This window comes from Drosophila willistoni, unplaced genomic scaffold, assembly GCF_018902025.1.
Source record: "Drosophila willistoni isolate 14030-0811.24 unplaced genomic scaffold, UCI_dwil_1.1 Seg355, whole genome shotgun sequence".
In the NCBI taxonomy this organism is placed as follows: Eukaryota; Metazoa; Arthropoda; class Insecta; order Diptera; family Drosophilidae; genus Drosophila; species Drosophila willistoni.
Genome location: NW_025814304.1, coordinates 135,937 through 148,758, shown reverse-complemented (window position 1 = coordinate 148,758; position 12,822 = coordinate 135,937).

Below are 12,822 nucleotides of genomic sequence, written 5' to 3'. Positions count from 1 at the left end.
ATAATCAACAGCAAAATAACTATCCAAAAAATAATGTAGCAAACCAGCCTACAAAAAGGCAAAGAGAAAGTAATAGTGGAATTAGCAAAATGGACACATCCGAAAATTTTCATCAGAATGCCTCGGAACAATCGGAAGATGAGATAGAGACAAGTCCTTCATCAGAATAACAATGAACAATAAACCTTTGAGATGTGTAGTCGACTCAGGATCTTCAATAAACATAATGTCCGAAAACTTTTTTAATTTCAAAACCTATTTAGGAGATTCCAAAATACACATGATTGAAGGAGCAGTAGAATTAAAAGAAATCATTTTTTTTGCACCCAGCAAACTTTGTCCGACAGAACAAAAATTTTATATCCATAAATTTTCAAATAAATATGACATGGCGTTTGTTCCTTGGCATGGAGTTTCACCGTGATGGCGAACTTGGCGAAATATCATTGGGTCATTCACAGTACATCAAGGATCTAATGGAACACCGTTAGAAGCAGGGTATCAGGTAGCCTGCGATAAAATGGAGTGTAAAAAGGTTGATGCAACTCTTTATCAGTCAATGATAGGCGAGCTAATGTGGCTTGCGTTGACTACTAGACCAGACATACTCCACTCAGTATCGAAGTTGGCTCAACGTAACAAGGACCCCCATAATGAACACCTTGCAACCATAAATCATGTTTTACGATATTTGGCTTCGACAGTTGGAATTACTGGTTTCGTGGACGCAGATTGGGCAGGCGATAGGATTGATCGCAAGTCTTATATAGGATATGTATATTTTCTGGCTGGCGGACCGATATCATGGAAATCGGAGAACAGCGGAGTGTTGCTCTTAGCAGCACCGAAGCAGAGTACATGGCGTTATCAACAGCGTGCAAGGAAGCCATTGTATTGCGTCGACTAATTATCGAGATTGGTTGCGGAGAGGAAGATACATCTACCGTTTTGTATGGCGATAACCTCAGCGCGCAGCAATTGGCTAAGAACCCGGTACATCATTCAAGGACGAACCACGTGGACATTAGATATCATTTTGTTAGACAAGTAGTTAATGATGGTCAGATTATTTTAAAGTATAATTCTACTAATGAAATGATAGCTGATATCCTAACCAAGAATTTGCCAAGAAGAAGCATGTAGAGTTTACGAATTTGTTAAATATAAGATACATTTGTGGACATACTTGCATTGAGGAAGGGTGTTGAAATAATTTTCTCTCAACTCAATGCATGCATGATCACACACATACAAATATATATATGAAACTTTGTATACTCTCTCACGAGATGCGTTAAAGAGAACAATGACTCGATGAGAGACAAATAGAAGTTAGTCGCAAATAAACTGCACAACCAACCACACGCATTCTGTTTTATTATAACAATACCTTGAGTAAGCATTGGTCATTTCTTTTATGTTTGATTTATAAAAATAAGTTGATGTTTCTGCTTTGTCTTCTGGACCTCTAATGAATTCTATTTGCCTGTTAAAATAATTAATGGTTTTTTCTACTATTGGAATGTAATTTCCATTATTTATTATACCCTTGCAAAAAGGGTATATTAATTTTGGTCAAAAGTGTGCAACGCATAGAAGGAAGCATTTCCGACCATATAAAGTATATATATTCTTGATCAGCACGACGAGACGAGTTCAAATAGCCATGTCCGTCCGTCCGTCCGTCTGTCCGTCCGTCTGGATCAACGCAAACTCCTCCTAGACCGTTGGAGCTACAGAACTGAAATTTTGCATATAAGCTTGTATATCCTGGAGGCGTTGTATATCTCGGATTCAGCCGGATCGAACCACTATATCATATAGCTCCTATACAAACGGCAAAGTCACGAACAGTGACTTTTCTCAATAACTTCGTAATTTTCTGATCTGTTGTCGTAAAATTTAGTATTGGTTTAATAAACATTACACCTATAAGCTTCTGTGCCAAATTTGATCAAGATCGGCTGACTATATCATATAGCTCCCATAGGAACGATCTTTCGAAAACAGTGACTTTTGTCAATAACTTCGTCACTTTTGACGCGATTGCTTTCAAATTAAACATTTGTAAGTTTAATATATCTGTTAATGACTGTGCCGAATTTGATAAAGATCGGGTTACTATATCATATAGCTCCTACAGGAACGATCGGTGGAAAACAGTGACTCCGATTCTAAGATTGTTGCCGTTCTTTCGCAAACATTAGCCTTTTTAGCTTGAATTTTTTTCCACTTTGATGGCTATAGGTAAGGAAAGAGTTACCATAAAATTTGCAAGGGTATACAAACTTTGACGCGGTCGAAGTTAGCCCCGGCCCTCTGGTTTTTTTTTATTTATTTATTTATTTTTTATTTATTTATTTATTTACGTCAACTAACACAGCAGTCGACGAAAAAGCTTAAGCTAAAGACAGATAGTAATTAATTGAAAAGCTTAGCTATTTACACCAAGAATGTCATGAATCCTCATGAGCACTATGTATTGTATCTGCGGTGCTGTCTGTTGATCCTAAAAAGTTTTCATCTATTTTAATTCTGGTAAGGGCATCTGCTACGTGATTTTCTTTGCCGGGTAAATATTTAATTTTGTTATCAAACTCATTTAGTTTTATTCTCCATCGTTGAAGTTTTGTATTTGGTTCTTTTATATTGCTGAGCCATACTAAAGGCTTATGGTCGCTTAGAATTTCGAACTTTCTACCGAAAAGGTATGGTCTGAAATACTTTGTTGCTCAAACTATTGCTAGTAATTGTTATTCTATAGCTGAATAATTGATCTCATGTTCGTTCAACGTTCTGTTTGCGTAAGAAATAGGTCTATGGTCCTGTGAGATGAACGCACCTAAAGCTATATTGCAAGCGCCTATGGTTAGGAAAAATGGTTTTTTAAAATCGGGGTATGCAAATATGGGGTCGTTTATAAGAAGATATTTTAATTTTTCAAAGGATGAAATATAATGTGGGTCGCCTATGTTAATTTTAGCTTTTTTATCCAATAGGTAAAAGTTTTGCAATATGTGCAAAGTTTGGTATGAATTTTCGGAAGAATCCACATAATCCTAAGAATGATTTTATTTCTTTTGGTGTTTTTAGGGATCGGAAAATTTTGAATTGCTTTGACTTTATTTGGGTTAGGTTTTATCCCTTTTGTTGTTATTATATGACCAAGGAATTCTTTTTCTTTTTTCATAAATTCGCATTTGTCGAGTTGGAGTTTAAGATTAGCTTCTCTTAGTTTGTTAAATACCATTCTGAGTGATAGTATGTGTTCTTCCAATGAAGTGGAGTACACTATAATGTCATCCAGATAAACAAGACAATCCTTATAAAAAAGGTCTTCCAAAAGATTATTCATGCATCTTTGGAATGTTGCCGGGGCATTTTTAAGAGCAAGCGGTATACGTGTGTATTCGTAATGGCCATGTTTAGTTGAGAAAGCTGTTTTTGCAATAGATTCAGGAGATATTTGAATTTGATGAAATCCCTTAGCTAAATCAAGGTGGTAAAGTATTTGCGTTTTCCCAGTTTGTCAAGAATTTCATCCATGACTGGAATTGGGAATTTGTCATCTATTGTGACTTTATTTAAATTTCGATAGACAATGACTAATCTGAATTGTTGTTTGTTGGAAGCGATCCAAATGGGTAAACAGTAAGGTGAGTTCGATTTTCGAATGATACCCTTTTCGATCATTTCATTTATTTGTTTGTTGATTTCTATATCAAATGTTTGATATAGAAATATCAAATAGAGTGCTTTATTGTATTCATGAAAGTCAAATTTTCACCTTCGCCGTACTGAATGTCACTGAATTCGTACAAGACCTTTTTCAGTTTTTGTGTTTCTTCGTTGTTTAAATGGTCGAGTCTAAACTCATTGCTTTCTATTATTTCATTTTCAATCGCAAAATTTGGGTCTGGGGGCCCACCCTCTCTGTAGGTGGGTCCAAACATTCTATGTTATGTTCTTGTTCTATTTCTTCATTATCTCTGAAATAAAATGTATAGTTTCCTAGTTTTGCGTATTCTTCTTCATAATTTATTTGCGCTTTACATGCTTTTAGGGAAGTTCTGCACAGGTCCCTTGTCAACACATTCAAACGCTGCCATAATAGCTGACTTAATCCTGTCAAGATCTGATTTCTCCTGGCATCCTATAAGAAGATCGTCTACATAGACAAGGATTAGTGATAGATTACCTTTTGCTTGCTGTTTGTATAGACATGCTTCATTGTCGCAAAGTATGACACCATTAGCTCGCAAAACACTATCGAGTTTGGAGTTCGACTCCCTGATTCGTAAGTACCTTACTTTTGTCTTCAGTTGCGTATCCTTCCGGTTGATTCATGTACACGGTATCGCCCAAATCACCGTTTAAGTAAGCCGTGCATACATCCATCTGGTGTAGATACAATTTTAACTGCGCTGCTAAGGCCAAGATGAAACGAACACTCTCCAAGCCACATACAGGCGAGTATGTTTCATTGTAGTTCACTCCACAGCGCTGTGAACATCCTTTTGCTACTAGTCTCGCCTTAAAACGCTCGACTTCTCCCTTTGCATCACGCTTTACACTGTAGACCCACTTGCAGCCAACAGGTTTATACCCTTCCGGTAGCGTCCTAAGCTGCCAAGTGTGATTTGACATCAACGAGTCATACTCATTTTGCATAGCCTCACGCCATCGCGAAGCAAACGGACTACTAAGCGCCTCATCATAGGTCTCTGGTATGATCACCTCACTTGTAATCAATGCGCTTAAAATGTTGAACTGCTTCTTTGGTCTGCCAGGCCTTCTAGTTCGAATCAGCTTCGGCCTGCCGGGTTCAACACGTTGTTCAACCACAGGTTCTGGCACTTCTTGTTCAACTGCCATGTCGAAATCTTCGCTACTACTGCTCTTCTCGCTGACCTCTGCATCAGAGTCATCTTTACTGCTCAAGTGATCTGCTGCATCAACAGATCCTGAATCCTGATCATCCGTATATGGAAAATCAAACTTGACGATATCACCATTCGAATCGCCATTGCCGAAACGCTCGTCGAACAAAAGTCTCGCTTCTCAACAACGTGCCTGGTTTCGGCGTCGTACAACCGATACCCTTTCGCATTTCGAGAATAACCAACCATTCGATATTCTTTGCCCTTTGGATCAAACTTGCCCTTATGATGTTCTTTGTCCAGTGCCACTGCACTAGACCCAAAAACTTTTAAATGACTTATTGATGGTTTCTTACCATTCCATGCTTCCATTGGAGTCATGTTAACCAGGGCTCGAGTTGGTGACCTATTCCGCAGATAAGCAGCAATTCGCTTTAAAATAGCCTTTGCCGCCACACGCAAAACAGTTCCAAACTTTTTGCTTTTTCTTCTAAATGTCTCTCTGCATCGATTGCTTTTCCACCACTGTAAATGCTTTTGCGCTCTCGATCGGTTTTTCGCTCTCTCTTTTGCAATCTCCTTCTTCTCTCAGCTTTATGCATAACATATTCGAAACTCGGCATTTTCTTCCAAAAATTACCACAGCAACCACATAGGCACGTTGCCTGGGCCCACAACCTATTGTTATAATAAAACAGAATGCGTGTGGTTGGTAGTGCAGTTTATTCGCGACTAACTTCTATTTGTCTCTCATCGAGTCATTGTTTCTTTAACGCATCTCGTGAGAGAGTGTACAAAGTTACATTTGTATGTGTGTGATCATGCATGCATTGAGTTGAGAGAGAATTATTTCAACACAAGGGATATAATTAAAAGATATCTTTGCGGTAAAGAAACTGTACTATATTTTCATAATGAACAAGAAATATTTCAACAAGCCTTTATGGAAATAATACGATCGAGCGCAAATACAAAAACCTCGAAATCAAGCATAAAATTAGGGGACATTCAAACGTTTGCACAATTCAAAGAAATAATCCTAAAACAACATAAAGAATATTACATCCAGGAATCGAAAAAACGATTAATTTGTTTAAGAAGAAAAATATTATTTCCAGACCTGATTCAAAACATTATTAACGAATGCTCAGTATGCAATATCGCAAACACAGAAAATAGAAATACAAAACTAACTTTTGAAATAACACCAAAAACTTTTAATATCAGAGAAAAATGCGTCATGGACTTTTACATGATCGACAATTTACAATTCCTTTCATGCATTGACATTTACTCGAAATTTGCAACACTTGTAGAAGTAAAATCTAGAGATTGGTTAGAAGCCAACAGAGCGATCATGAAAGTAATCACTGAAATGGGCAAATCAATAGAAATAAAATCAGACAAAGATTCAGCATTTCTGTGTATAGCACTAAAAAATTGGCTACAAAATGAAAATGTAAAGAATTACAACTAGTAAAAACGGCATTTCTGACGTAGAAAGATACCATATAAAACAGTAAATGAAAAACTCAGAATTATAAATAGTGAAAATGACATCGAAGACAAATTACATAAATTTGAACAAATTCTCTACATATGCAACCATAAGACGAGACATAAAACAACGAACCGAACACCAGCGGACATTTTTATCTATGCAGGATCACCCGACTATAATACTCAAACGAGCAAAATACATCAAATAAACAATTTAAATAAAGATAGACACGACTTCGAAATCGATACTAGATTTAAGCAAAAACCATTAGTAAAGTCAAAAACAACAAATCCATTCAAAAAGACAGGAGAAAAAAAACAGTTAGATGACAAAATTTTGAAGAAAGAAATAGACAAATAGACATAGGACAAAAGGTCACACACTACAAGTCAAAATTCAAAAAGAAAAAGAATGTTAATTAAAGCAAATACGACAATTGATACATTACAGGTCTAGAACTCAAGATGACTATTTTTTGCATCATGCTATTCTTAACATTAAAATCAACATGCAGTCAATTGAAATAAACCTAGTAAAAGCACCAAACGGTTACTTAATATTTAAGACAGGAACCATGGACTTACCGACAAAATTTGAATATCATTATTTAAAAGTAAATTTAACGCTAATACACATTACATACAATATTTTAATGAAACAAGCACAAGAATGTAAAGACATAATTCATATTCAATACCTAACAGAAAAACTAAGTAGGGAAATTAATGGAATATAAATTGTAAAACGTAACAAACGAGGACTAATTAACGAAATTGGTTCAATATACAAACATCCTTTTGGTACTCTTGATCAAGACGATAAAGACGAATTAGAAGAAAAAATAAATAATCGTGAAATGAATAGCGTACAACCAAACGAACTAAATTACTTAATACACACTATTAATAAAGGTTTAGAAGTACTAAACAACCTCAAGAAAGAAAAGGAAAAATCAGTAAAATTAGAAGTTCTAATCTTTAATTTTGAGCACTTCTCAGAATACATTGAAGACATAGAAATGGGCATGCAGCTCACTAGACTAGGAATTTTCAACCCAAAACTTCTAAAACATAATCACTTAAATCATGTTAATTCGGAAAAACTATTGAATACAAAAACATCCACCTGGCTTAAACCAAATTCAAACGAGAGAAATTTAAAGAGCGGACTTTCAACTCAACAAAACAATATCTTTTTTTTTTCTATCTGGAAAGACCAGATATGTAATTATATATATATATATATATATATACTACAAACCATGACATGCTTGCTCATGTCGATCTAGTCTTATCTGTGCGCGGGATTCAGCAACCCTTCCCCTATGCAGTTTACTTCTTTGCAAGCGAGGCAATTAAATTGGTACAGACCGCGACGGAAGAATACTGCTGGACTCCTTCGCCTCTCTGAACGTGAGTCTACTGAATATCGGCAACACACAAACATTCAGCACCTAGCACATAGCTGCACCAGAATACCTGATTGCAATGATTTGCAGTTATTTCGAAGACCGGATCCTGATATACGAAACGTACAGAGGGCAACAGGAATATAAAATAACAGGCGGAGTCCCACAAGGTTCGGTGCTTGGCCCAACCCTGTGGAACGTCATGTATGACGCAGTGCTCCGTCTGGACATGCCACCAAGGACGCAGATCATTGGATTCGCAGACGACATAGCAGTGGTCACAGTGGCAAAGGAGTTTGGAGAAACAGAGGCCAGGACCAACGACGCCCTGCAATCAATTGTATCCTGGATGCAGAGGAATTCTCCGTCTCTGGCTGCACACAAGACAGAGGCCGTATTGATCAGCAGCAGGAAACGTGTGGAGACTGCAATCATTCATGTTGCAGGATGCGTCATCCGCTCCAAGCCGGCAATAAGATATCTCGGGGTGATGGTCGACCATAGGCTAACATATAAGCACCATCTGCAATATGTAGCCGACAAAGCAGCAAGGGCAACATCAGCCTTAGCAAGGATAATGTCCAACCACGGTGGCCCCGACAGAAAAGCAGATGGCTCATCACCACGGTGGTATCCGTACTCCTATATGCAGCAAAGATATGGGCTCCAGCGATGGCGATCCAGTCATACAGCCGCGTCTGCAGATCGCAATACAGAGCCTGTGCGTTACGTGTCATATGTGCGTTCCGAACTGTATCCGAAGATGCTGCCTTGGTCATATAACTTGATATTGTTGCATTAGATGCCAGTAGCAACAGCACAGCAGCTCAAAAAAGAGAGGTGTCCATTCGCACATGGCAGGACCGCTGGCGCCATTCTTCCCACGGACGCTGGACAAACCGCCTTATACCTAATGTGCGGGAATGGGTGAGTCGGCCACACGGCCAAACAGATTTTTATTTGACGCAACTCCTAACGGGACATGGGTGTTTTAAATCATTTTTGCATAGATTTAAGCACGAATCTGACCCCTACTGCACATATTGTACGGGGCCGATTGAGGACGCAGAGCATGTCTTTTTTGTCTGTCCGAGATTCACTGCTGAACGGGAAGAGCTAAGCCAAGGCATTGGGAGGCCATTCATAGTCCATGACTTGATGGATATCTTACTTAGCTCGCAAAACAATTGGCTCGCAGTGAGCCACCTAACTGCAGTGATCATACAGTTCCTGCGTCGCGCTGAACGTCAGCGCAACCAGAATTTAAACTCTAGATGAGTATCTAGATGAGGCTTTCATGCCATCTCCCCCTCGTGAAGTAATAACTTGAGCGTTGGTTCCGCGAGAGGGATACGGAAGTAGGGTAGGTTTTAGTGCGGTGAGGTGACCCCTAACCAAGGTCGATACCAAGTCCCACACTTTTCGGCTGCTTTCCCCCTATGCAAAAAAAAAAAAAAAAAAAAAAAAAAAGACCGCGACTCTGAGCTGGTTCCAATTAGAATCCTCTGCTTTGCCTTAGCCACCAATTCCCGTACCAATTCCCGCTCTTCTTCAGTCCTATTCGAAACATTGCTTCTGATTCTTTCTGCGATGTGAGTTCGACGTTGTTTTGCCATATAAATAATTTTCTACTTATTTCTAGGGTAGATAAAAAATAGCTAGGCAAAACATTATTTTTAAATTATTATAATTTATCCCTTAAAACAATATCAGTCTCTTAATGCTATAGCGTGAACAATATTTTTTGTTAGTCCAACTTTAGCTAACACTGGATGGTTTACCCACTCGAGAGCATGCCACGTAGAATTGTCCGTATGAAAAACATGGTGTTATCAAATCAACAACGGGTGCATTGAATATACTAATGCTCTCCAGCTGGTTTTTTATCAGGATTAATGACGATAGTGTAATTATCACTTTGTAATTGGTCCATATGTGATTTGAAAATTTTCAACAACTCGTTGTGCTCGTTCTAAAGAGCATCTAGCTCGCTGATGATGCGCCTGGCATTAAGTAAATCAAGGTTATTATAATCATAACGTTCACGCGATTGGCAATTGCTTTTCCGGAACCCTCGCCGCCCATATAGTAGATTTGTAAGAATTTATGCCTTTGCTTTTTTAATATAAGTCGTTTCAATTAACTTCAAAAACTCTCAAGTGACTTAAGCAGAATTGCTTAAAGCGCCAAAAATAATTGTTGACATAATACGCTAAATGTTTATTGAGGGTCAGTTTTTGGGGCGATGAAAATGAATTAATTTCGTGAAGAAAGGCATCAGAGACGGTGAAACAAAACGAAAGTAAAAATTTTGTTCGTTCGCTCATCGATTAAATCATGATTTTTCTTTTGTTTTCGGTACTTCGAGCTTAAGCTTTGAATGATGAGAAATGGAAGGAAGAAAACAAAATCCAAAAACATCGATCATAGATCAATATTAAAAAGAAAATATTTAATTTTCATAAACTGAAGATGAGCATAAACATGAAATTAAATTGGATTCGGGGTTGGAGGTGGTTATGATCATGATGATCATAATGATGATGTGTCTGTGGCCGTCAAATTGATATGATGATGTTTGCCAATAGAGAAAATATTATTTATTTATTTATTTATTTACGTCAACTAACACAGCAGTCGACGAAAAAGCTTAAGCTAAAGACAGATAGTAATTAAATGAAGAAGGTAGCTTAGCTTTATACACAACTAAACATCCCCGGCCCGGTGGAGGTGTTTTATTTGCACAAGGTGCCAGCTATGCCCCGATTCACAGCCAATGTGGCCAGGGATGAGTTGCAGCCAATCCAAGTCCAGAATATTTTCATTGGTTTCGCTGTAGATGATTAAAAAGTATAGCGCGAAGAGAAGTGACAGAAAGATGAGGAGAGATAAGGTGAGAAAGGTTGTTATTATTATGCAAACTATTAGAGACTCACGATCTAGAGAAGGTACGTTTTCTCTGTAACTAAATTAGTAGGCATTAGTATTTGACTTTTTCGCTCTCTCTCCTCCCTGCCAGAGTTATTATCAGCTAATACTAGGATTTAACAAAATTCGAAATATATTGTCAATTTTTTTCATACTTAAATTATTAATAATGGGTAGTTTATTAAAAATTTGTGAGCGAACCACATTTTGATGCTAACACATTTAATTTAAAGTTTTGCTTTATTACACTTATTGATGCAAGCTAATTGCTGTTACGTGACCAAATAACAGTACATCAATTTTAGGAATTTTACTAGGTTTGTCTTAGCAATAGCAGCTTGAATCTCAGACCTGAGGTCTTAAAATGTTTCGGTTTCAAAAAAAAGTAAACGAATTTGTTTCTCGATTTAAAACTCTGAGGAATTTACTAAATTTACTTATTTTAGAACTTACAAAATTTTTATTGAAAATTCAGATTTTGCCGATAAATAATTATCATTGAATCAATTTAAAATCGGTTACAATGTTCTTTTAAGCAATTACTTCTCCGGTTTAGTGATAGTTGGTTTTTGGTTTAAACCATTTACTGACATGTGGGACATGTTTCCCGTTTCCCTTTCCCGACAAACCAAACTACTCAATATTCATTATCTTTTCTCAGTCGTTTATAATAATTTTATAAAATGATAGGGTAATTTAATTAACACAAATTTTACGCGCTCACCGAGACATCATTCTGACCATAGGGAACCTACCTAAAGAAAGAGCTCTGTTTTTATGAACAAACAAATAAATAAATTGAATAAATAAATAATTGAATAAATAAATAACTGAATAAATAGAAAAATAATTAGGATAACGTTATATGGATTAATAAATAGGCATGTACGATTTAGGAAATAATTGTAAATAGAATAAATAGATAGGGGACTACAATTATCGGTCTTGCGGGGAGCGTATTTGGTGATCACTTGTGGAACGGATTAACCTTGCGACTCCGAAGATTAGTACTAACTCCCCTAGTTTTTTAATTTTCACATCACGTTTTTTGTATTTTCTCCTTTTAATTTTTTCTTTCTCGGCTCCTGCCCTAACTAACCACTCTCGAGAAACTCTTCGACCGATTTGACCTTCATCTGTACCGTCTATTCCGACCAGGAACAGTCCCGACATCGAAATCCTATCTCTCAGATTTGAAAAGACGGGCTTGCGATCTTCTCATTAGTTACCCGCTCCCTTAACCGGTTGAGGGGATAAATTGCCTACCTTCTGGCCGCCGTTACTCAACACTATATAGAATGCAAGACACCCAGCCATAACAACATAATGCAAAAGGCAGCTTAAAAGATATGTTTGATTATAAATGAAATCCAAAGCTGCAACAGCAAGACAATAGAAATCGATTGAAATCAAATATTTGATTGAAGTGTATCAAGGTCGAACGAATCACTAATTATCCAATTGCAGTTCACAGATATTAAATTTCTGTCAGTTTCGCCTTTAAGTAAATGTTATTATTATTGTACAAATTGTTTTTTTTTTGTTTTTTACGATTTTTGAAAGTGGGCACTTCTGAAGCCAATCTCTAGCTCTATGCCTTTAGCTTAGCAGCAGTTGTGCTCTGTTAAACAAATTTTAAACAAAACACGAGTTTTGTTGCTAAAAGCTGAATTTTATTGCATTTTTTTCCGCTTATTGGCTGAAGTCGGTTTTTTACGCATCAGAAAGCCCGTTAAGGCCCCGCCCACTCTTCGAATAGCTGACAGCATTTGCCATGTGGTTCCAAGTTAGAAGAAGTAATTGCGGTTAGTGTACTTTGAATAACTGATCACTGATCTAAAACTCCCAAGTAGTTAGCCACCGTGATAAATTATATATCTACCTAGAGGCGCCCTCATAGACCCTAGCCCTGGGTTGGCCAAATATTAGAACCTAAATTATAGCACCTTAGACACGATCAATTGGTATTATGAAACTTACTTTACTCTGCAAATCTGAAAAATATGTTTTAATTAAAAAGTGAAATTTTTCAATGAAAAATATCCAAAGACGATCGTCAAGTTGGTTACGCACAACACATACTAATATCAAATTTTTCTTTTAAG